Source organism: Lissotriton vulgaris, chromosome 1_1 (genome assembly GCF_964263255.1).
Source record: "Lissotriton vulgaris chromosome 1_1, aLisVul1.2, whole genome shotgun sequence".
Classification (NCBI taxonomy): domain Eukaryota; kingdom Metazoa; phylum Chordata; class Amphibia; order Caudata; family Salamandridae; genus Lissotriton; species Lissotriton vulgaris.
In genome coordinates, this window is record NC_141685.1 from 1,925,498,371 (window position 1) to 1,925,525,988 (window position 27,618).

Consider the following 27,618-nt stretch of genomic DNA (forward strand, 5'->3'; position numbering starts at 1 on the left):
AGCTCCTGTTTTGGGAAGCCTAATTAAATTAGTATCTTGCAGGCTTCTGGGGAGATCGTCATTTAAATTCCCCCCATTATTATTATTACCCACTATAATCATTCTCCGACTCACTCCCCCACTATTACTTAGTTCTGGATTCGTTGATGACAATACAGGACCAATTGACTCCTGTGCTGCACCACTTAGTTCTACTCTTGGGAATGTTACGGAACTTTTTTAATTTGCCTCTTTAATTCCTGAGTTATTATGCAGGTTAGAGCCCCTTCTTAGCCTGCCTTCACCTTCCCCATAATTATTCTGATTGGTGTTCGGCCTAACAATAGAACTATTCTGCTGAAGGGCAAGATCCTGCTCAAGATTCAAACTCATACTCATTTTCAGTGCCCCACGGACATAGTATTCTTTTCGTCCACAGGGGCTATGTGTTTTCCTTTTTGTTTGCTGGTTGGAACCACAGCTTTCTCTGCTTGCGTTTTGGGAACCGGCGATTTTTCATCTTCTTTTTCCTCCTACGACCATTATTAGTGGTTCCCTTTCTTACTATAGAGACTTCCCCCACAGCAGAACCCTCTAGGGTGTTAAATATTTCATCTGGTTGTTGAGGTTTAAGTTTTTTTGCCTTACACATATTAAAAATTGGAAAAACACACACTGTGTCTACTACCGGTGAAACATTTACATTTAATTTTTCCCCCATTATGGGGACCTTTACAGAATCATTAAGGTTAACTTGGGACGGACTTGAGATTAAATTTCTTACAGGTGTCACACTTTCAAAGTCTACCAGCAGTTTTTTTGGCTCCCCTATCTCATATACTTTATCAGCATTATTTATTACATTATGCGTTTCACATGCTTTACTAACTATACAGGGAGCACATTTCACGCATGCTTGACTATGATGTTTAAGATCTAAAACCCCTCCTAAAATGGGCGTGAGGACCTTGAGAATATGATCAGAGTTAGATGTACTTTTCTCCGGCAGAGACAAGATTGCGGATAGGATATTTTCCAGTTTGAGAAACGTGTTCATTAGCCCCTCTGCCCCTGCATTCTCGTTTGCAAACAATGAATACAGGGAATTCCTTATCCTTTTATCACATGACATTGATAGTTCTTCACCTGAAAAATCGTGTGAGTCCAAAACCAAAGATAATTTAGTAGGAGTACTACTATACATGATAGGCGTGTGTGAGTGAACTTCTTCTCAAGATGTCAATACTTCTTTGTTAGAGTGAGACTCTGAGTACAACCCTTGAGCATCCAATTTTTCTAACTGCTTCACTCGGTCAGCATTCTTTTCTAATGGGATAGCAATGTCCGGAAGAGTTAAGTCTTCTTTTTTCGCATGCTCATTAAGTAAGCTGCATTCTTTCTGCAGTTCCATTTTAGGAGTGAAGTCACTTACTTTTACTAATGAGCAGTCCGACATGAACCTCTGAGACACGCTAGCATTGTCTTTTGCCTTTTCAAAAAGGGATATCAGATCTGCTAGTGGAGAGATTGGACTGACTTCCTTACTGTTGCTGCCCTTGCGGTGAGGAGAACCCACTACCTCAAGCCTGGATAGGGCCAACTCCATCTTCATTTCCGAATTATTATTCTCCCCTTCTACTTGCTGCAGATCTGGTCTTCTTTCTGATGAAGGGGGTACTACATTGCATTCATCCCCATTTATCTTTACTATAGTTACAGCGGGAAAAAGTACTTCTGGTCCTATTGTATGACTCTCCACTTCATTCTTGGCTGTTATTTCGGAATCCATTGAGACCTCTGATAGATTCCCATCCTTTCCTTCATCTCCATTTTTTAGTCCAGATTCATACTTAGAACTTCTTCCCTTTTTGGTAAACAATGACCTTACTGATGGATAAGATTTCAATAGTGTTAGATGTGCACCACTTCTGCGTCGATGGATAGTTTTCTGAGGTTTTAGCGTACTCAGGGGGCTCTTGGCACTCTGATCGATGGTTACTAGAGTTTCTGCTGGTTTTGCTTTTGACTGTGAGTGCAGTCGCCTAACAGACATTACCATTGCCCCTGTAATTTAACGCCACTTAAACTTTTTGCTCCGCCAGCTGTTATTAGGAAAAATTGAGAGCAGATAACAATATGTATGAGGTTGAATGAATGTAAAACACAACCTTGAAGGAGTTGGCAGAGTTAACACTGCCTCAAATACTCCTCAGGTGCCTCGCAGATACCGCACTGCTATTCACGTACCACCTTGCCCGAGGCCTGGGCGATTCAGTAGGGGCCCAATCAGAGTCCAATCATAGCCCCCGTATGGTACTCGAGATGTAGTGGCGTGGTAACCGTAGTAGGCTCTGCGAATTGATCGTAAGGTTTATGGCAAAGTTTATGGCAGAGTGGGATGCTGAGTGAGTGCTAAGATTGAGTGCTTGAGTGCTTGCCGCGATACTATTACCAATTCACATTGTACGCACAATATGCACCACTCGCACTGACCAAGGGACTGTTCAAGGTCTATATCAGGATTTATCAGGGTTTATCCGGATTTATCAAAGTTATCAAAATTATTCAAGGATTATTCAAGTACTGTCTCCGGTGTCTCCGGTATCCTTAAAATGAGACAGGTCACGGCAAGAGTCATACAAATCCCCGGGCCCGGGTCAGGACCCCAAACTGATAGGAGACCACTGGAGACCATGGGGAACCAGGGGAACCACAAAGAATATTCTGGGGGCCCTGAGGTCCAAGCGAATCACACGGCACCGATGTATGGCGGCAGGCAAGGGGTGAACGCCAGCAGTTCCTGACCACCTCGCTCTCCAGACGCTGCCGCCCTACTGCTGTCGCCGTGGCCGTCTGCCTGCCTCCACCGCCGCCTCTTACTTTTCCTGCTGCTTGAATGCTTGGAAGCCACACGTGTGCCCCGATTCGGACACTGGCACTGGACTTTGGCCCCCGACCCTTATCTCCTCGCCAACTCACCTCCTGGTCGGCGGGCTTGTGCGCTTGTGGACTTGTGGGCTCGCTCTGGGCTCCCTCTGGTTCAGCTGGCCGTACCAGCATCGGGCTCCATCCTCCGTCCCCCAGTCTCCCCCGGCCAAGACGGGATACGGATAAAGAGTTACGGGATAGGGATGACCCGCGGTGAGATTTGCAACGAGGACTCCACACACACACCGCGCAACACACAGCTGATGCTGCTCGAACTAGCTCCGCCTCCGATACGCGACAACCCATGGCTCCCGCTCACTTGGGGGAAGCTAGTACAATGCACATTACAACAGCATAATCTTTGCACCATGGGGGACCTATTCCTAAATGAGCATATCACACCTCTGGTGGAGGGCTTATGGGCTGGGAACATATCGTACATGGACCTTTTAATTTCCCAGTGACTCCAGAACACATTGAGATTGCTTATGCCCTCTTACCCATTCCCCCGAGGATTTCTCTTCTTTAACACTGGAAATCGAAGATGCAACAGAAGATCCTATGACCGCCAAACTGTACCGAGCATGTATTGTTCTGAAACCTGACACCACTACACATATGCGGGAGATCTGGGCAATGGAACTGGGGATTATGATCATGGACAAGAAGTGGACATACTGTTGTAAACAAACTCAGTGTATATCCATCAGCCATCACATAAACAATTGCATTTTAAATTCCTACACAGTTACTACCTATCGCCACTTGATATTGCCACATTTGATCCCACTAGATTCGATAGCTGCCTGAAGTGTCCGGCGGCGGGAGCAGACTTTGCACACTTCACCTAAATGTGAAAGGTAGTGCGCACATATTAACTAGCAGTGTTTGAACATATCTCTGAATGAATGAATGAATGACCCGTATTTGTATAGCATGCAGTTACTTCATCTGGAGTGTCCCGGTGCTGGCAAGTTAACAAGTGCATACCCCTCGCAGCTTAGGTTTTAAATAGCCATGTTTTCAGCTGTGATTTTGAAGTGGCAGAGCACTGGTGAAGATCTCTGAGCTACCAGCAGTTTATTCCAGAGGTGGGCTCCCAAAAAGCCAAAAGATCTGCCTCCTCTGCGTGCCATACAAGTTTTGGGGATGCAAGCCAGGTTGGCATTGGACGATCTAAGAGTCCTGGTGGGCACATAGCGGCTGACTCATTTTCTAAGATAGGCTGCACCTGTTCTCTGGAAGGCTTTAAAAAAAATATCCAGAGCCTTAAATGTTATTCTTTCCCTAACTGGGAGCCAGTGTAAGGAATTCAGATGGGGGTCATGTGGGATCTATGTTTACGTTTAAGTTTAAGAATTGCTCTTGCTGCTGCGTTTTGCACTACCGGAAGACACTGTAGCAGGTAGTCCCAGACAGAGGCCTATTAGCATAGTCCAGTCTGGATGTGTTCAGAGCCTGAACCACTGTCCTCCTTGCGTCCAATGAGAGAAGTGGCAGAAATTTCTTAAGCATCCGTAGTACTCCTAAACAGGTTCCTACTAGGACTTGAACTTAGGTCTGCATAAAGAGCTAGTTGTCCAAGTGGATGCCTAGGTTTTTCACTATCGATTGGGCAGTGCTAGGAGAGGGGAGATCTGGTGGCCAGCACTGAACCCAATTGTTCTCCAGCGGTTGGCCGAAGAAAATAAACCCGGATAGCGTGGAATGTAGGAGATTATGTTCCTCCATGTACTCTGTACTCTGTAAGTACGCCGTTAACATGTTTCTCTATTACCTCGGCAAAAGCAGGCAGAAAGGAAATTGGTCTATAGTTAGTTGGATTATTGGGGTCTGCGTTCTGTTTCTTCAGGAGAGGAAAGATTTTTGCCTGCTTCCAGACAGATATATTTACAACAAGGGGTGGTGAGGGACAGAGTCTCTGAATTAAGCAGAAAGCTCTCACCCAGTCAAGAGATCAGGGCTAGATACAACACCGTTTTTTAGCTCACTGCACCATCCCAGTTTCAGAACCTGGCTGTATGCAAATTAGTCTGTTCCTGTCCCAGTGCATGATGGGAACAGGACAAACCAAACTACAGAAGCCAATTCTTACACTGGGAAGGAAACAAGCTCCCGGGGACCGGTTTCTGGCATTACAGCCGTCTTCGGCCCGGTTTGCTTGAATCCTGATGGTGCAATGAGCAAGGGTCTCACATCTGAGAATACCCTTCCACGCTTAGGGTGGACAAAAATATTTACAAAAAGGGGTGGTGAGGGACAGAGTCTCTGAATTAAGCAGAAAGCTCTCACCCAGTCAAAAGATCAGGGCTAGATCCAACACCGTTTTTTAGCTCACTGCACCATCCCAGTTTCAGAACCTGGCTGTATGCAAATTAGTCTATTCCTGTCTATACACTATAGGTGTGGTAGGGTATACTCAGACATGAGTCCCTTTCTCACTGCTCCATCAGGATTCAAGCAAGCCGGGCCGAAGAGGCTGAAATGCCAGAAACCGGTCCCCGGTAGCTTGTCTCCTTTCTGGTAAAGAATTGGCTTGGTAGTTTAGTCTGCCCTGTTCCCATGATGCACTGGGCCAGGGACAGACTGATTTGCATATAGCCAGGTTCTGAGCTGGGATGGGGCAGTGAGATAAATAACGGTGATGGATCAAGCCCTGATCTTTGGACTGGGTAAGAGTGGTCTGCTCAATTCAGACACTCTGTTCATCACCACCCCCTTTTGTAAATCGATTTTGGCCACTATAGGTGTGGCAGGGTATACTCAGACATGAGTCCCTTTCTCACTGCTCCATCAGGATTCAAGCAAGCCGGGCCGAAGAGGCTGAAATGCCAGAAACCGGTCCCCGGTAGCTTGTCTCCTTTCTGGTAAAGAATTGGCTTGGTAGTTTAGTCTGCCCTGTTCCCATGATGCACTGGGCCAGGGACAGACTGATTTGCATATAGCCAGGTTCTGAGCTGGGATGGGGCAGTGAGATAAATAACGGTGATGGATCAAGCCCTGATCTTTGGACTGGGTAAGAGTGGTCTGCTCAATTCAGACACTCTGTTCATCACCACCCCCTTTTGTAAATCGATTTTGGCCACTATAGGTGTGGCAGGGTATACTCAGACATGAGTCCCTTTCTCACTGCTCCATCAGGATTCAAGCAAGCCGGGCCGAAGAGGCTGAAATGCCAGAAACCGGTCCCCGGTAGCTTGTCTCCTTTCTGGTAAAGAATTGGCTTGGTAGTTTAGTCTGCCCTGTTCCCATGATGCACTGGGCCAGGGACAGACTGATTTGCATATAGCCAGGTTCTGAGCTGGGATGGGGCAGTGAGATAAATAACGGTGATGGATCAAGCCCTGATCTTTGGACTGGGTAAGAGTGGTCTGCTCAATTCAGACACTCTGTTCATCACCACCCCCTTTTGTAAATCGATTTTGGCCACTATAGGTGTGGCAGGGTATACTCAGACATGAGTCCCTTTCTCACTGCTCCATCAGGATTCAAGCAAGCCGGGCCGAAGAGGCTGAAATGCCAGAAACCGGTCCCCGGTAGCTTGTCTCCTTTCTGGTAAAGAATTGGCTTGGTAGTTTAGTCTGCCCTGTTCCCATGATGCACTGGGCCAGGGACAGACTGATTTGCATATAGCCAGGTTCTGAGCTGAGATGGGGCAGTGAGATAAATAACGGTGATGGATCAAGCCCTGATCTTTGGACTGGGTAAGAGTGGTCTGCTCAATTCAGACACTCTGTTCATCACCACCCCCTTTTGTAAATCGATTTTGGCCACTATAGGTGTGGCAGGGTATACTCAGACATGAGTCCCTTTCTCACTGCTCCATCAGGATTCAAGCAAACCGGGCCGAAGAGGCTGAAATGCCAGAAACCGGTCCCCGGTAGCTTGTCTCCTTTCTGGTAAAGAATTGGCTTGGTAGTTTAGTCTGCCCTGTTCCCATGATGCACTGGGCCAGGGACAGACTGATTTGCATATAGCCAGGTTCTGAGCTGGGATGGGGCAGTGAGATAAATAACGGTGATGGATCAAGCCCTGATCTTTGGACTGGGTAAGAGTGGTCTGCTCAATTCAGACACTCTGTTCATCACCACCCCCTTTTGTAAATCGATTTTGGCCACTATAGGTGTGGCAGGGTATACTCAGACATGAGTCCCTTTCTCACTGCTCCATCAGGATTCAAGCAAGCCGGGCCGAAGAGGCTGAAATGCCAGAAACCGGTCCCCGGTAGCTTGTCTCCTTTCTGGTAAAGAATTGGCTTGGTAGTTTAGTCTGCCCTGTTCCCATGATGCACTGGGCCAGGGACAGACTGATTTGCATATAGCCAGGTTCTGAGCTGGGATGGGGCAGTGAGATAAATAACGGTGATGGATCAAGCCCTGATCTTTGGACTGGGTAAGAGTGGTCTGCTCAATTCAGACACTCTGTTCATCACCACCCCCTTTTGTAAATCGATTTTGGCCACTATAGGTGTGGCAGGGTATACTCAGACATGAGTCCCTTTCTCACTGCTCCATCAGGATTCAAGCAAGCCGGGCCGAAGAGGCTGAAATGCCAGAAACCGGTCCCCGGTAGCTTGTCTCCTTTCTGGTAAAGAATTGGCTTGGTAGTTTAGTCTGCCCTGTTCCCATGATGCACTGGGCCAGGGACAGACTGATTTGCATATAGCCAGGTTCTGAGCTGGGATGGGGCAGTGAGATAAATAACGGTGATGGATCAAGCCCTGATCTTTGGACTGGGTAAGAGTGGTCTGCTCAATTCAGACACTCTGTTCATCACCACCCCCTTTTGTAAATCGATTTTGGCCACTATAGGTGTGGCAGGGTATACTCAGACATGAGTCCCTTTCTCACTGCTCCATCAGGATTCAAGCAAGCCGGGCCGAAGAGGCTGAAATGCCAGAAACCGGTCCCCGGTAGCTTGTCTCCTTTCTGGTAAAGAATTGGCTTGGTAGTTTAGTCTGCCCTGTTCCCATGATGCACTGGGCCAGGGACAGACTGATTTGCATATAGCCAGGTTCTGAGCTGGGATGGGGCAGTGAGATAAATAACGGTGATGGATCAAGCCCTGATCTTTGGACTGGGTAAGAGTGGTCTGCTCAATTCAGACACTCTGTTCATCACCACCCCCTTTTGTAAATCGATTTTGGCCACTATAGGTGTGGCAGGGTATACTCAGACATGAGTCCCTTTCTCACTGCTCCATCAGGATTCAAGCAAGCCGGGCCGAAGAGGCTGAAATGCCAGAAACCGGTCCCCGGTAGCTTGTCTCCTTTCTGGTAAAGAATTGGCTTGGTAGTTTAGTCTGCCCTGTTCCCATGATGCACTGGGCCAGGGACAGACTGATTTGCATATAGCCAGGTTCTGAGCTGGGATGGGGCAGTGAGATAAATAACGGTGATGGATCAAGCCCTGATCTTTGGACTGGGTAAGAGTGGTCTGCTCAATTCAGACACTCTGTTCATCACCACCCCCTTTTGTAAATGCTTCCAGACAGATGGCATGACGCCCATTACCAATGAGGAATTGAGAACCTTATCGACTGGCGAAGTTTAAGGTGGCTGCTAATGCCAGTATCATTTAGCAGGACATTCATCAGTAGGTGAATACATGAGCCATGAGAGATAAATGAGTGAGTCTTCCAGTTTGATGACGGGGAATTGTGACAGTGACGGCCTTTGTAAAAGTGCCTTTGAGGAAGAGATCGGAGAGACGCACTCCACCTGTGAGTGGTGGGAGGGTGAGGTTTCTTCCATCTCTGAGGAGAATGACTGGTGGATTGCCTATTTTTTATTGCAGGGAGCAGGCCACCTGCCTTGCCCAATCGACTGAATGTGGTGCTACTTTGATGTCTGCTTTAGGGTTTGTGAAATATTTAATAATTTTAAAAATGTCCTTGCCTCTGTTGTTAGTACTAGCAATTCTACCTCCACAATAGCTCATTTTGGCCCTCCTTGCTAGTTTGTGGTGTGCTTTTAGCGCTGCCTTGTAGATATTTCTGTCCTCTACCAGATACTGCCTGCACCATTCCCTCTCTAATCTTTTACAATTACTTTTGATGGTTCTCAGCGATTCATTTAACCACTGTGCTGAGTAACCAGTTTGCTGAGAGGTGCATTTGGCCAAAGGAGCAGCATGACAGATGCTGAGCCTGTGCCCGACCCTCTAGTTGTGCTTCTAGGCTACGCTCAGAATATACTTCACTCCATCCCCTGCCTGGTCTCTGGGAAATAGCAATACAAAGGAGAAGAGCCTGCCCACCCACACCCTTAGACTGGCTCGGGAGCATGAGCCTCTATGAGATAGTGGGCAGAGACTATGCCTGCTTTCAGCCCCTCAATCATGTCCTAAGGATATTTGGCTACCCTTTTGCTCTTACCTCCAATCAACTGAACAAGATACCCCTGAGTGATAAATCCCTCAATTATATGCATTGGTTTATTTTGTATCCTATGAGGTACGCCCATATATGTTCCTGGACAAACATTTTTAGAGACTTGATACTCGCTTATACCTGGGAAGACTAATTGATATGGAAGTGCTGTCTATCTAACATGTCTTGGTGATGTACTTAAGTCTCTGTTTTCTTTCCCCTCTTTGTGCCCCCTCCAGTGGTAGATACGAAGAAAAGAAGCTGGGCCAAGTTGAATAGAGAGGCTTGGGGGAATGTCCTCATGGCCATGGCACACTGAACCCCAAGACACAGGAATCACTTAAAGAAGCTTATTCTAGCTGGGACATTCTGATTACTCAATCATTGGACAAAATAGCCTTCAAGACCTCTCTTAAATCAAAATCCAGACCCAAAATGGTGTCATGGTTTAACGCCCAACTACTCTACTTAAAGAAAAACTGCAAAAAAATTGGAAGAGATTGGAGGAAAACCTGTGATCCACAAATCAAAGCCAAGTATAAGGTGGCCGTTAGATTATATCACAATATCATTAAAGAAGCACAGGCTAAATACTTTGATGGAAAAAATTAGCTAGACACAGAATTGCTCAAAGGAACTCTTCGCAGTGGTCAAGGCCTTAACGTCCCCAGCACAAGATACTCATCCGACGGAGGCCTCAGAGGAGAGATACAATGACCTAGCCACCTACATCCTCACAAACGTTATGGACTTCTACAGCGGTTTCATGACCAGGAGAGATAGACCCCAAGGCAGGAAGGGGATCAGGAGCAGATTGTTCCACAAACAATTACTAGACCCTGCCCCACCACCTATTCCGAAAAAGTCCCAAATACCCTTCTTCCAACACTAGTTTAGATCATGAAACTCTCTCTTGAGTCAAGCGTAGCACCAGGGGCATGGAAGAATGCCATAATCAGACCTCTGCTCAAAAAGCCCAATTTAGACCCAGCATAATTAGGGAACAACCGACGCATTTCAATGCTGCCATTTATCAGGAAGCTGGTGAAAAAACACGTAAACAGAGTGCTGACAGAGTTCTTGGAAACAAACCAATGGCTCCACCCCATGCATATGGGATTTCGCGCACAGCACAGCATAGCACAGCACAGCACAGAATCAGCACTATTAACAGTGGTAGAGAAACTCAAAATGTCTCTGGACCAGGGAAGCTCAGCAACTCTACTTCTTCTGGAATTGAACACAGCATTCGACATGGTGGACCACCACATTTTGTGAAATAGATTGATGGCATCCTTGTTCAAGGTACACTCTACAGTGGCTGGCTTTGTTTCTGGAAAGGCGAACATTCCAAGTTATGGAAAACAATCTCCTCTCCAGTATGGTGCCTCTGACCTGCGGGGTGCCACATGTCCTCGCTGAGTCCCACACTGTTTAATGTCTATATGGAGCCACTATCACAGATTGCCAAAGAGTTGAATGTTTTCATGACATCCTACGCTGACGATACCCAGTTGGTAATTTCCTTAGACCCCAGAACCAACAGGGACTCAGATAGTCTAGCTCCTTGTATAGAAATAGTGATGGGATGGATGACAAACAGCTGTTTAAAATTGAATGGGAATAAAACTGAGCTATTGGTCCTCGGGAATAAGACTAAGACCTAAGCCTTCAAATAGCTGGCCCAAGTGCTTAAGTAGCCCACCCACTCCGAAGGTATCTATTAAAAATCTGGGGGCTTATTTACAAGCCCCTTGCGCGACCTGTATGTCACTTTCCCCATATTAAAAATGACGCAAAAGTAGTGGAAGAGACTTTTAAATAAGCCCCTGGGTTTCTGGCTCGAAAGGATCTATCAATGGTGATCCAAGCCATGAAACTAGCAAGCACCTGTTTCGGACTACTTAGAACGCTCAGCAAAATTCTGGAGCGTATTCCCATTCAGTTTAGAAAGACAGTAGTCCATTCCCTGGTCACGTCACGCCTGGACTACCGAAATTCACTTTTCCTAGGGGCTCCTAAATACGTGATTAACAGACTTCAGGTGGTCCAGAACGCAGCAGCAAGGCAACTGTGCAAGGCCCCAATCCGGGAGACAGCCAGCAAGCATCTGAAAGCACTCAACTGGCTCCCGGTGGAGGCCAGAATCAAATTCAAGGCAATCATCATGACTCACAGAGCTCTACACAACTTGGGTCCAAGTGAAGTCAGAAACCTGTTGACCCTCCATGTCCCAAACAGGAGCCTGAGACCCGGCTCCGAACAACTGATAACAACAACAAGAATCAGGAGTGCCAGGTGGGAAGGCAGATCCTTCTCTTACCTAGCACTCAAGTTGTTGAATTCATTACACCGCGAATCTCGAATCCTGACAAAGGAAGCTGCATTCCGGAAGTTGATCAAAACGTGGCTGTTTATTCAGTATCACTAACCTTTCTCTAGCCTTCGCCTAGTATCTGTCTCTTAGCACTGGGCAGCCCTCGGGTAGCTACGCGCTTTACAAATAAATAAAATAAATGATATGCCGATGTCTTTTGGTTGTTGTTAATTTGAGAATCCAATAAAGACAATTAAAAAAAGATGTGTTTCCAGCACTTGCTGGACGCCTGGGCCAAGTAATAATGTTGAATCATTTTCTTTCTTCTTTTTTCGCCATAACCTCCACGCTTACACCCACCAGAATTTTATTTTGCAACTCTTACTATTCAAATAGTTTTGAGTGCTTGAACTTTACTCAGCAAATCCTTTCATTTTAGTCGTGAAGTTCCCTCGCTTGTCAAGCGTTGACATTCTAGCCACTCCGAGGGCACATTCTTTCTGTTAAAATGTAATGGCAAATTATAACTTTTCGACTTTGGTTTTGTGTAACTTTATTTATAATTCCTCTAAATCGGAAATGTTTAAGGTGTGAAAAGAAGCATTGCCTTAACATTTGAAAATGCTGACATTTGACCTTTTCTTTATTCCTTTGTGTGTACAGGGTAGCAAGGTAGTCAAAATAGAGTGCACATGTTAACTTCTATTGTCTAGAAAAGCAAGGCGAATTCCAGCTGCAAAATAAGGTTTCCATGCAGCGTGGCTTAGCAATTTTAGAAGTGAAGTGAAATAAATGTGTGGCCTTGGAACACTCATTGTACAATGTCTTCGCTGATAAATGAGTCGCCGCCTTCAGTAGATATTTACAAATTAATGTCCATAATGCACAAAAGCCAAACTACATTTCAAATGCAAGCCTTAGGCCAAGAGGCAATATAAATGAGGCACATCAATACAGTGTTGAGGCGTGCTAGACAGAGTTCTTGCTTCACTTCTTGAATATGTGAATACTCCAGTTGAATAATGCTCACAGACTTGCTAAAGTAACCTTGAGACGACTGAGGTAATGGATTTTGTGAACTGATACAAATTCATAATGAGGAAAGACATGTTTCCAGCGAATTATATCATCGTCCGAGTACAAGGTTTATTTATCTCACCTGATTGAGTGAACATTGCTGCGGTCAATACTTAGATCCATTGGTAATTAACACACTGCATTTTGTGTTGGGCGCTCAGAAATATGTTTCCGTGTTTGGTCACATGCTCTGCTAGTATGCCTTTACCAATTGGTAATACGGTCTCCATGGGCTGAAACAGATCAAAGCACCACAAAATCTACGAAGAAGCCAGGTGCATTTTAAAAATACTGAAAAATAATGTAGTTTAGAATAAAGTACAGAATTTATTATAGAAGTTTTAATGAAAAAGAATGCATTTAAATGCATAGAAATGTAGTGAACAATCACATTTACTTGTATTAGGCCTCAAATGGCTAAAGCAACATTGCCTGATAAGCTGACCTGACTAGAAACACAAGAGGGTCTATAAGTAATGGTGGGCGGATGCACCACCGCGGTGCTGGCGGTGGCGGAAAATGCTTTCTTCCGCACGCTAGCAGAGGTCGTCACGGCCGCCATATTAGTATAGCCTAACATAGCCCATTTCTCGTCCGCAATGGTGTGACGTGAACTGCCATCAAAGTGCTCCCACCACCGCTGAGGTGTGAGCCAATGGAGACCCACCGCCGTGAGGAATGACCTCAGGTCCGCTGTACAAATCAGGATGCCACAAACAGCCAGTCACATCGCAGCAGAGAAACCAGAGACGGCTGAAGCACCAAAGCGGAGCGCGAAACCAGAGTCCCGGTACCTTCCACCCGGTCCGGACCGTAATGGATCCAGCTGTACACGTCTTCCCGGTGCTGTGCCTGATACATTACTAGCAACTCATGGACCGTCGCGGACGATGCCGCAGGTACGCAATAACACAACTACGCACACAACCACAACACACAACTCATGGGCTGATATAGGGTTCCTGTCCACCCAGATGCCCTGGTGGGGGCAGGAACACATCCACAAGTGTACCCACACATGTCCTACCTGTCACCAAATCACCCCTCCACATCCAGGTCACTTATCTACCACAATCATGAAGTAATGTCTTGGTCACATCACCGCAGCGGTGAAGACAAGGGGAAACATGCGCACAATGCAGAAGGCAAGGCTAGTGCCGGGCATGGGCAGGGCACAAAGACCACAGGGCCACACCTCCACCCTTCACACACTAGCCCCCCATATGCTCCTCCCATGCCCCCATGCACAACAACAAGCCAGGTGAACTCACTCCCTGCACCACACGCCAAACAACTAGGGAGACAGCCACAGCAGGAGTGGCTGCAGAGGAACACCCAGCACAGAAGCACAGGGCCAGGGCAACCGACACACCACAACACCACCACATACGTGGCAAGCAAACTGAGTCCAAGCACAAAATGAACACACACACAGATAATGAACAATCACTCCACTGGACACACAGCCTGTCAAGTCACACAGACATACCACACACTGACACACAGCCACTTACACAGACCACATGCCAGCAGCAATGGGGCACAACTTATAGGAAAGCTAAAGTGAAGTGCACACAAATGGAAGGCCAAGGAGCTAACTACCAAGCATGCGTACATCACATGCAAGACAAGGAACATATAACAACACCCTCAGCCCATCAAAGCACACAAGGATGGCACAGTGGGTGAAGTCAAACCACAGTCACCTCAGTGCATCAACTCAGGGCAGCAACTCAGGACAGCAAGGCAACCCATGTATAGGCACAGGGATGAAAGGAAGGGTATGAAGTCAAACAGTGAACAGCCACATATCTGTATGCAACTACTTTACAGGAGTTTGTCAGCAGCACAACACACAGGGCCCATTGACACACTCCATGACTGTCAAACACAAGTAGGAATCTTCACACATACCCCCAACACACCTGCAGCCTACAACACCAGTGTCAGACACACAGAAGGGTGTCAATAATGTCCAGTCAAATAACAGACAAACAATCACACTCCCTGGGGATATCCACAAACATCACACACACACAGGGATACCAGAACCAATGTCTGCACAAAAACAACAGCAAAACACATAACTCAACAAAAAAAAAACACAGAACCACAAGACCAGACAAGACACGTGCAGAAAAATGTGGAAAGGCAATGGGAGCACAGACAGAACAGGAGTGCACAACCTCATCAATCAGGAACAATGCACAGACAACATACCACAACACAGACAAGACGTGCAACATCACAAAACAATCATGGACACAAACTGGGAGAAATGGGCCTACAATGACACACAGACAGACATACCACACCACCAATCAAGTCAACATGACTTCACAGTGAATGACAAGAGACAACCCAAATATGAGAGGAGAAAACACCAAGGATGCACCTAACACAAGCACAGGAAGTAGAATAGACCTAAGTTCATGTTACAGACACACAAGAAAGCCATACCACACTGGCAACAAACATCTGAATGAAACATCCACACCAACAAAACACACACACAGACATGCAAATAGAGCACCACACACAGAGCATCTGTCATCTGCAAGAGACAACACAGCCCCAACACTGCACAAATCCACATCAAAGACATAACAGTTGCACATGCCAATAAATCACATTGCAAAACACAGCAGGACATCAGGGGATGCACACCAGGCAAGTACAAGGCAACATAAACCCACAGCACTGCATGCACACCAAGCAGTATGTGCACACCAAACATACCAGTCCCACACAGATGTGTGTGACACACCATAAACACCCACAACAACAATCAAAACAGCACACTGACAACATAACACTCAGGAAGTGAACAGTACTTCAGCAAATACACATACACCAAACCCAACACCCACAGATGCACAAGTCTGGGATACCAAAGTGGAAACAACTTGACCAGAGGACTGGGCAGCACAAACAGTTTAATTGCATATGAGCAACCATGACTGCTAAACAGTACAAGAAAATCACATATAACCAATTGGGAAAATGTCCTGAGTGGCACCTTGCTCCTGTGCAAAGATCTGCACCACAAAGCACAGTGTTACAAATGAGGTGAAGAAGGGGCATACACACAGGCAACCCAAGGGAACAGCTGACATGAAAGTGAAGGGTTGTGCATGTCAGTAGTGGACATTGCAGGAGTGTACCATACACAAATAGATGGAGTTCAGACTAACAATGGGTAGGCATCTGAAACACAGATAGGGGTGGTATGACACCACACACCACATGTCATATTGGTGGCAATAAAGCCCCATGTGACAGCAATGCATGAGAGAACACACCCACAATGTCAGTGTGGCTGAACAGGTCTACAGAGTTACCAGAAACAGTATCAAGACACATGGCTGATCAACAAATCACAACACTGATTTGCCAGTCACACACTCTGCATACTCACAATTGACAAAAACAAGTAGGAGTCAGCCAGAACTGCAAGGACACACCAAAACACTGCACAGTGCACAACATACAACACACACATGTGCACACAATCACAATCACAGGGGTGCACAATTACACAAACAGGCACTCTACTCCTGGGTGACACATGTGTGTAGTTGACATTGCATGGGCACACACACATCAACACTTACGACATAGACACCCCTTCACACTGCACGCTACTTGACCACCCAAGTGCACACATTGAAAGTAACCCAGGTGACTAGAATGACTGACCATCACAAGATGACTATACACCTACACTGCTGGGCACACATAAGTAAGATCACACATACATGATGAACCTGGCCAGCCTGCCTGCAATCCTGTGGACAGAATCCCACTTTGTGCTGGCAGTGCCTCCAAACCTGACGTGTACAATATAGCTAACATGAACAAAAAATGAGATTGACAACAGTATTTCATCTAAAACCACCATCATTGCACCCACAGGTATCAGAGTCAGGAAGAACTGAAGTCCCTGTCACCCCTGTAAAAACTAGAAAGAGTGAGACAAGCCATTGGCAATGTTGAAGTGGCATACAGAACATGTGGAACAGTAAACCATACCCACACAAAAAAGCACTTTAATCAGTAAGGACACTGACTAAACAGACAACAGGAGCAACTGTCTTTATTCCCATAATGGACAGATAGGCACACATTTTTGACAAGAACAAGGCCAGTAGCCAGCACACAGGGCAGGGTAGTTGCATGAGAAGCTGCACAGGCAGGGTGCAAACAGCAGTGAACAACAAGGCCAGTGGCCAGCACAAAGGGCAGAGTAGTTACATGAGAAATTGCACCGGCAAGGTGCAAACAGTAGTGAACAACAAGGGCAATTACCAGCACAAAAGGCAGAGTAGTTACATGAGAAGCTGCACAGGCAAGGTGCAAACTGCAGTGAATAACAAGGTCAGTGGCCAGGACAAAGGGCAGAGTAGTTACATGAGAAGCTGCACAGGCAAGGTGCAAACAGCAGTGAACAACAAGGTCAGTGGCCAGTCTAATGAGCAGAGTAAGTCCTTGAGAAGCTGCACAGGCAAGGTACAAACAGCAGTTAACAACAAGGCCAGTGACCAGTCCAATGTGCAGAGTAAGTCCATGAGAAGCTGCACAGGCAAGGGACAACGGCAGTGAACAACAAGGACAGTGGCCAGTCTAATGTGCAGAGTAAGTACATGAGAAGCTGCACAGGGAATGTGTGCGACTATTCCTTCCATTGTCAGCAACACAGTCAGGTGGGTAACAATGGGCAGTACAAGCACCGCTGTGGGAGGGACAGGTGTGTGAGGGTGACTACCACTCAGAATTGGCAAGTAGTTGGACTGTGAGCTGGCTGTGTGTTGGGGACAGTTGGAGGACCTGGCCGGGGAGAGAGAGGACTCAGTGGCTTGGGAAGCAAAAGGGCTGCTTGGACCAGGGGGTGTAGTGCCACGTGGAGGTGTAGTCATGCTACCGTAAGACACAGTGTGGATGGGAGATTGTGGAGGGGTGCCTTCCCACTTCTTGGGGACTCTAAATGGCGTCCCTGTCTTAAGATTAATCAGAAGTGGTGTGGACACAGCAGGGACACTCACCATCAAAGCTGCATCAGGTGCAGATGGTGGCCCTTTCTCTGGGGACATGCTGGATCCAGCAGTACGCTTGGCCTGGCCTTGCCTTTGCCCCTCCATCCCCTGTTTTCCAGGTGTTCCTCCTACAGTACCCTCCTTTCCCTGCTTCACTGGGCTTTGGATGGGAGTCGAGGTTGTGGGTAAATCTGCCTTGGAGCTCCTCTTATGCATACTCTTAGCAGGCACCACCTTCTCAGTGGGCACGGAAGCTGTCTGTTTGTGTTTGCGAGACGCTTTTGGGACAGGAGAGTTCTTGGCTGGGGATGCCTCTGAGGCATGTGACCCTGAGGTCTGCTTCTTGGCTTTGTGGCCCTTGGTGTCGCCTGATGGGCTTTTGTCTTTGCGCTCTGGGGTGACTTTAGTTTTCTGTGGGGATTGTGTCTGAGCCCTGGACCACTTGGGCTGCTGCTGCTGTGTACTGTATCATGACCTGGAGGTCTGTTGTGCGTGGTCACTCTTGTCAGATGTGGACGCTTGCAGGGGGGTGGACAAAGGGACTGGAGGTGGACTCCGGGATTGTGCCAGTTGAAGGGCTGCCGTCACTGCGGAGGACAACTACTGGACAGTCCGATGTAGCCCACCCACATCTGAATGTATACCCTCCATGAAAGCAACTGCATGTGCCAACTTTTTGTCGTGTCGTGGTCAATAAAGGCATTGAGGAGAGCTGTCTTGCTCACACACAGCTGGTGCAAAAGGTCCGCAGACTCAGCACAGATGGCAGCAAGGGGGTTCAGGAGCAGGGGCAGTGGTGCCTGGGGTGAAGGACACTCTTCCCTTCCTACTGGTGCGACCACGGGCAGCACTAGTGGATGTAGGTGGGAGCGTAGGCACTGGACGCTGTGTGGTGGAAGAGGAGGCAGATTCCCTGTTCCCTGTGCCCGCCAACATGGATGTGTCAACGCTGGCGTCAGATGACATTGAGCTCTGCGTCTCTGGCTGTGATTCCTCCAGTAGACTCCTGTCCCCCTGCGTGGCGCTGGTGACATCTGTGGCACTGTGCTCCTGTGCAGCTGTTGTGCTTGATGCCTCACCACTGGTGTCCGTCCACTGTCATTCCATGCCCACGGGAGATGCTGCATGGGAGAGAGATGTAGCGTCATTGGCATCAACAGAACAATCATATGCAAGCACAGCATCACTGAAAATGATCAAATCAACATGTTGCACACCTCCCTGAGCAATAACATTATGCACACTCAATTTTGAACTCGAACAGTGCTTGTAAATAAGAAAACAGGCATAAGTGAGCCATGTGATGACCACATTTGTGGAGAAGTGTGGCTCAACGGTTAGAGGCGGCAGACCCGGAGGCAGAGGTCGTCCCGGGACCAGGGTTCAATTCCCGACGTGGCCGGGTGCAGGACCAAAGTCAGCGGGCTCGATAAATCTCGCCTCGGTGCCACTCTAACCATAGGGTCCCACGCTCCAACTCTGGGCAATAGCTTGCTTAAACTCCACTCTGGCCCCATCACAGCCGGGGATGCCTGGCTGCACCTTGGGGATGCCCAGTAAAGGGACCATCTCACAGGGAAAGCCAGGACGGGTTCCCCAGTGGTACAGTGCTGGGACGCTCCAGGGTAACCACGCGCTCTATAAATCCAACATTCATTCATTCATTTTTCCATCATGGCAACCATCCACGCTGGAGCGAACGTTCACGATCCTGCAATAGCCCTCACCGACCCGGTCAACACCGAGCTTATAAAACCAGGGTCCCCACTGCTCCACCTCTGACCTCGCTGTTATTGCTATCTTGCTGCACGGCTGGCCCCACTCCCTAGTTGCACTAATTATGGAAGTGCGAGTTTGATTTTGCTTTTTCTACATCTAACTGGAAATTACACTCTGGCAGTTCACCACTACTATCAAACAAGCCTTTTTAATGCTTCAGTTACCAATGTGAGGAAATTTTTCCCCCGCAATAATCATAACTTCCAGCGCCTCGTAAGAATTGCTGAATTAAGTTCAGCATCCTCATCTACACCATAACGTGTTGCCTAAAGTCGTAACTCACTGAAGTGAGACTGTGTCCCGATATTGAAAGTTACGCCCAGTAGAAGTTGTACCTACCTCTTCGCTCAGTCCACTGAGAATTTTCTGGACAGTGCCCCCTTTTTCTAGTTTGATATACCTTCGTGGCTCTCCTGCCGAAGGCACGCTCTTTGCCGAAACACGCGTAGAGAACTTTAACAACTGTTAGCACCTGCCACAATATATCAACTGTCCAGTTTTAACTACTTTTTTACCAATTCCTCTCAGAACTGTATTTCATGTATAATTGTTGTTTATGTACTGTGTATGTCTATATTGTTTTGGATAAAGTGCTTACCGCTCGTAACCCATGGTAAATACATTACATTTCATATATAGGCACTTATATGTAAATGTTTTGAACCTTGTTTTTTCATGTTTGATCTTTTAGATAAACCCCAATAAAGAAGAATCAATATATTTCAAACAGTTGTTGACTAGATGCACTGAGCTTGGGTCATCCCCCACATTATGTTAAATAAATCAATGTAATGCCAATGGTATTCACTGTCTAGGAAATGTTTGCCCTTTGGTAATTTGCCCTGTCCTAGGAGTTCTAGAGCCATACAGGGGCTCCTAGTTTTTCACATAATGACCACAAAGCACAACATCCTGCTGGTGTCTCCATTCAATCAGACACACAAATAGCTCTGAGCACACTTAGGGCCCTGATGGGGCCGAGGATGAACCCTTCAACATGTTGCCACTGTTAGATCTGGATGGAGCAGGAAGGGACAACACAGATACAGACTTCAACATGACATTCCACAATGGCCATGAGCCCATGCCATCCACCATTTTGTACCATTGCACATTGGTGTCAGATGTCTATGCCTCACAAATCTGATGTCAGGCAATGCACGCATTGATAAAAGCACACTCATATTGTGCACACTGCCGTTCCCTTCCATGGGATTTCCCAGACTGCCCCAATGCAGACGATACCTGATTCCCACGACTCAGAATGCAATGGCAATGCCCAGTACTCTAATTACATTAGAAAGTACAGGTAGGGATAATGCATGACAGCTGCACCCAGCACAGAGGCCACTTACAAGCCACTGCATCACACTACCAACATCACATAGCCCAGCTCTGGCCCAGGCTGTGTACACATGCAGCCACTTGCAGCCAAAGTCACCCTTCCCAGAATACTCACCCCTAGTTTGCTGCTGTTGTTCCTTCAAACGTGCATCCAGCTCAGGCTGTGTCATGGCCAAGATGCGGGCCATTAGTGGTGTCATGCTGTGCCGTGCCAACCTGTCAGTCTGAGTGAGCATCCCCAGCGTTATCTCCGCCACTTTCTTGCTCAGCTGGCTGATGTCATCCCACCTCTTGTGACAGTGGGTGCGCCATCAGTTGGAGACACCCAGGTGCCGCACCTTGCATGCAATGGCCCTCCACAAATCCTTACACTGGTGTACTTTGAGCTGCAGGCATGGGGGGCAAGAGGTGGAAAACATCAGTGACACAGTGTTGTGTACCAAAATCCCTCAGTACAGTAGCATGATACTGACTCATCCCAAATCCACAGATATGTCTTTCAGAGACAAGAATGCATCTCACATGGTACATCATCATGGGAGAAGCACACGTAAATGTATGCATGTGTGAGGGGGACACAACACCTGCCCATATCATACACATGCAGGATGCCAGCACAGTAAGCCATGTGTAGTCTGCCTACATCTACTGTCCATTGTTAGGTAGAGCAAGACATACATTACATATCAACATGTGTTTGGGAGTGGACTCACTGTGTCCAACACTGCACAGCCCTCAATGTCCTTGCCCTGTGAATGGTTCACTGTGTCATGGATGTCACATTGAGGGACATAATCTCACAAACCCACACCCTTCTCAGAGGGCCTGACGTGTGCAATCTACAGGGCTGAGATTCCTCATTGATGGAGAGTAATGAAAAAAGGCACATGTAACACTGTACATTCAGTGATGTGTCCTTGTCATTTTGGGCGTTGACTGTGCACGCCAAGTGGGCTCACACTGAGATGGACAACAGGGACCCACACAACCATTCACACAAGCAATCACTGTCCTGACTCCTGCATTACCAACTTGCTGCGTCACTGTATGGCTGAAAAGACAATACATGTCCCTCCAATCTTGATGTGCAGGCATGGAAATGTGTGAAATAGGGTACACCCCCTTACCCCTGGAGACAGCATGTTAGGCAGTTCACAACACAACCCCACACTCTCAGGCACATACTGCATCAGATCAACTACATGTGTGCCCCCCCCTGCACTCTCACTCACACTGTTGAAGACTTACCACAGAATTTGGGGCACCATATGGCCTTGGATACTGTGTGAGCACATCGTCCACCTGGACCTCCAGCTCCTCGCTGGTGAAATGACTGGGCCGGATCTTCTCAGTCCTCGCCATCACTGTGGCCAGGTGACAGCAGCAGCAGCTGTGGGTGGTGAGGGGTCTCAAGCAGCAGTCCCTGGAGGCAGCAGCAGGTGGGGGGTCTCAGGCAGCAGACCCTGGAGGCAGCAGCAGGTAAGGGGTCTCAGGCAGCAGTCCCTGGAGGTGGCAGCAGGTGAGGGGTCTCGGGCAGCAGTCCCCGGAGGCAGCAGCAGGTGAGGGGTCTCAGGCAGCAGGTTATGGGAGCAGTGGAAAAGTGAGGCTCTCTCCCACACATATAGCCACCTAGGGTCATTTCAGTGGTTCTAAGCTGCTGCAATTGGTTTTCCAGGTCTGCTTTTTTCAAATGCATCCATTCTTCGCGGTGGTGAAACACGCCTACCATGATTTTCAAAATTGCAGTATGCTACTGCGGTTCCCATTGGCTGTAAAGGCATGATCCATGGTGGTGATACACCGCTGGTGCCAGGTGTTAGCTACCAAGATTTGGGTGCCATACAGTGATATGAGTGACTGGGATTTGGGTGGCGGAGCACTTTGACAGCACCAAGGGGCACACCATGAGGTGTCAATGGCCAATTGGCAGTCATCAACAGTGCACAGTGGCCACATGGTTAATGGGACATCATTGTGCACACAATGACAATGTCACATTTACCCCACTGCTGACTGCACATGCCATGTTTGTGTATGTGATTTTGTACGTTGGCATTTACTCCCTCACATATCACTTGTGATATTGATGGGCATATACACAGAACAGTGTTGTTATGGACTCTCCAATGTGTACACATGTCAATATGTGAAAGTGCAGGGATAATCACAGCAATGTATGTCTTTATGAAGAATGTGCAGACTTGCCTGTCTTTCTATGTTGGATCATGCACACCCTTGTCGTTTACGCTCAGCTTGTGGTCATTGTGTGGATGTGTGCATGTTCAACTTACGCCTGAAGGTGTGTCAGGTACAGCAGGTAGGTATGAGACAGTAGTGTTGCAGTTTTACACATATGCTGTGTGAAACAGTCTCAGGCCTGCTCTTGCTAGATGTGGCCATATCCCTATGTGCATTCTCATAGTCAGATGTTGTTTCGGAGGTACTTTCTGTGTGAAAGGGGACAAGTGTGCGAGTAGTGTAGCTGAAGGTGTCCCTACATGTAAGCTGCTCTGTAACTCAATTGTGATGAATGTCATTGTTAGCATTGTTGTCAGTCAAAACGTAAGATGTTGTACACATCTCTTGGTGTATTGCATTGACATGTGTCCACTTTCATCTCAACTAGGAGGAGACCAAATCTGCATCGTCCCTTCACAGTGCTTGCAGACGTGGAGAATGAGGTGATCATCTGGAAATTCCGATAGAGCCACCCTACAGAACCTATGTGCTATGTTGGAGCCCCACCTGCAGGCTCACAGATTATATCCAACAGTTTTCACCCCAACGTCTAAGGTGAGGGCGGCCCTGCATTTTTTTGCCACTGGATCATTCCAGCACACGGTGTCCAGCGCAGGTGGGATGTCGCAAATGATGTTCAGCATGGTGCTGCATGATGAGCTGTCCGCTATGATGGTCTACAAGGACAGATATATCCATTTCCTCAGGGGGCGTGAATTGGCGGTTGTGAAGGGAGATTTTTATGCCCTTGGACGCATCCCCATGTTGTTGATGCCATTGATTGCACCCATGTTGGGTTTGTTCCTCCACAGGCATGTGAGCGCATCTACAGGAATTGTAAACATTTCCACTCCATAAATGTGCAAGTGGTGTGCCAGGCGGATATGATCATCTTGCACGTGTGTGCCAAATTTTCAGGCTCAGCCCATACATCCTGCGTGACAACATTATACCACAGCTGATGGCTAATCTGCTTCTTGAGCGTGCATGAATTGTGGATGAGTATGCATAGTCAAATAGCGTGCTGTGTGTGTGACATGCTTTCCTCTGCCACAGTAACATTACAAGGTTTATCTGTGTTTTTCAAACCAAGGTGACTCTGGATATCCCAACCGTCCTTGGTTGCTGAGCCCACTGCGGAATCCCAGGACACCAGCTAAAGTCGGCTACAATGATGACAATGGGTGGACACGTCGTGTGGTGGAGAGAACTTTTGGTCTCCTGAAGTTACGATTTCGCTGCCTGGACAAGACCAAAGGTGCACTGATGTACTCACCCAGGAATGTGTGTCAGATTGTGGTGGCATGCTTCATGCTCCACTGTAGTGTAGTTCCTATGTTCCCAATAGGCTCTGCGCATTGGAATAATATATTCAGCAGTGTAGACGTAGGACTGAGGTCGACTAGGTCTCTACTGACTATATTAGACTTAAGGTTTGCCAGCTAGCTCAGAGGTCACTAGAAACTTTCTCGAATAAATGAGGAGGAGTTTAACCTCCCTGGATAGACAAGAAGGGATTAGCTTCTGACAACCATATAACATGACAACTTTGCTCCCTCAGAATAAGAGTGTATCTCTAGAGTCGTGTGAAAACAATAGACAGGTATTTCACTCAGTCAAATGTGCGTACTTAGTCTCACCAGAGTGCAGAGAAAAGAAAGACGGGCGTTTTCAATAAAAAGGTGTCATTTATTGAGCAGTCTTCTTTCTCATGCAAGAGAAATGAATTGCCATAATTGCAATACTTAATGTAAAGTAAAGTGCGTACAGGTAAAAGAGTATTATGAAATAATACTGTAAAAGCAATGATATGGTTTCTTAGCCATAAGATACTTTAAAAAGGATATAATATATACATACATACATACATATATACATTGACTAACGTACTCAACTGGTGCTTCTAAATACGCCTACCCCGGTGTACCTGACCTAAGCCTAATACGTGGGAAGGTGTAAGTAAGTAGCAGTTTTAGTTAAGTTGGTTTTGCCAAGAATCTGACTCAAGAATTCTCTTTAAGGATTTAGTCAGTTCCGTACCTGGGTAATAGAATGCAGGAGGTCTGGTATCTCTCTTTCAGGACTCGATATCCCAGCAGCCCGCGAAGGCGGCTGAGAACACCTGAGCTGGATTTCTCGGCAGGAGAAAAGACAGCGTCTCTCTCAGTGCGTGAAAGAGGAGGGGCAGCGTCCGTGGGCTCTCGGATCAGCTGGGCTCTCGGTCAAGTCGATAGCTGCTCGGCTCCAAAACCACCTCCGTGTGTTTGCTTAAGGCAACGTTGGTATATTTATACCTGAAAGGTGCTGAGTTTGACATAAGGTGTGGACATAAGACGTCAATAAAGATGTCACTAAGAACTGACTGTTCCTTTAGTGTTCGCAGGAGTTTAATGACAAATCAAAACAAAAGCAAATGGGGATTTCCCAGGTTGCTGGAGGTTTGGTGTGTCAAAAGAACTCGTTGTGCTTTCTAGGAATCCAAGGAAGTAGCTTCTGCCGTGCTTTGAACTGTAAGGGCTATTTACTTAAAATGGATCTGATTCTTATGCCATTATAGGGATATTATTGATTATAGCCGTACAAGGGCATAAAATAGCAATATTGATCCAGGTTCCTAGATAAAAACACAATACACACTCCACGATCTAATGTCCATCATTACTAAAACCAAGCAATAGTAAACATTTAAAGGTGCATGTGTATTCCAACCCACCCCAAAATATATTTTATGCATTCGAAATGGTGTATGCGAAATACACGAAAATGATTATTGGTACTGTACGCTTTTCAAGCAGTGTAATCATTCAGTTAAACATGCTTATATATTAGCTGAACGATTTGCGAAAATTACACATGAAAAGGCTCTTAATACAGAAAAGAAGGTCAAGACCATTCCATCACATATAAATACAGTTGTTGTAAATGTGCTAGTTGCTGAGGTAATATATTGTCTCTAGAGTTTCCTAAAAATAGAAGCTCTGTTCTTTAAGAATAGTTCTACTTTAAGCAGAGTACATGTGCCAGAAAAAGGTAAATATTTTGCGGGTTTTGAAAAAATAATTTCGCTTTCAGGGGAAAAAATACTTCCAAATGTTTTCAGTAGCTTTTGTTTATCAAAGCTGAAGGCCGAATTCAGAGTTCAGGGGAACGCTGTGTGCTTGTTGCTTAAAAAGTTAATCTTTCTGTTCAGGGGAGAACATCATTTCAGACAGACTCGCAAAAAATTGGTCTACAACATCAGGTCAAAGTTCGACCAAGTTTGAAAGTGCTGCAACAGTGCATTCGTGAGAATGATTGCTATCATCGATGTCAGGATCAGCAATGCTCACAGAAGGTCGTACCTGGGTGATGCTGCTCTCATCTCGTACTTCACTGCCACCTAATCGTAGTAGTGAAGTCTCAACGAATGTCGTCATCAGAATGGGTAGCCGCTGGGGACAACACGATGCATGAGCCATTACCGGACTTAGCAAAGTATCTGTATCCAATGGTACTGCTGATGGTAGTGTAAGACAGACGTCCAACACGCATTCTTCTCCGCATAGCATACATCGAAGCACAGGTAGGATGCAATTTTGCCAGATAGGTCTGAATGAAAGAAACCAGGTCATATTCAGATCTCTTAGCCGGGCTAAACCAAAGACTTTAGTTATGCAGTCCCGATAGCGTATAGCTAGGATCGTTTCTTCCATCGTTGCTGGAGTCTTGTCTGCGACTTGGCTTGCCATATCGGAGCAGAAGGGTCAAAAATAAAATTCCTGCTACGAGTCCCAAAAGTAGTGGTAGGCCGCCAAAGACAGAATGGACAACATTGGGAAAAATGCCCAGAACTGCTTCGAAGGGTGTTAACAGTCCCGGAAAAATTGTCTTAAATATATGTGGGATACCACTGGCATCAGACATATTTAGGATTTGGCTTAGCATTTCTACGAAATGCACGGGGCAATTTGTTGATAAAAGGGTATGTATCACTGCCGTTGTCCTTGCAACTAGAAGATCATACGTTTCTTTTGATGACATTAAAGGCTCGGTTGTCTGTAAAAGAACAGACTTCATTCTGCTTAAAGTATCAATTCATATAGAAGAGATATTCAAAGAAGGCCAAATCGTCGCCTCCGTATCTGGAGAGCTGTTTGGATACAATACTTGCATACAGCAAGTGACCATGGAACTAACGCTTACGAGATAGGCTTTCCCTGGCACCATGCCACAACAGCTGTGGTCCATTATTAGAATATAGTTCCCGTTAGAAAGCCGTATAAAGAATGGCTCTATTTGTGTTGCAGGTGTGCCATGCTGGTGATATGAAAGGTTATTTGAAGTCCCCTCACAGGCCCCATGCAAATTAAATACCTTGGCATAAAGTATACCGCTTAGTGATTGTTTACAATTATTACCACTAAGAAATACATTCTGTTTCTTTTCACTATAACATGTGTGTGTGTAAGGCAATTTCCATGATGACTTAATGTACGCTTTACCCAACCTTTCATACTGGCCCGCTGGTATATACTCTTGGCAGTATTTAAATTGCAAAGTTGTTATCGGAATTGT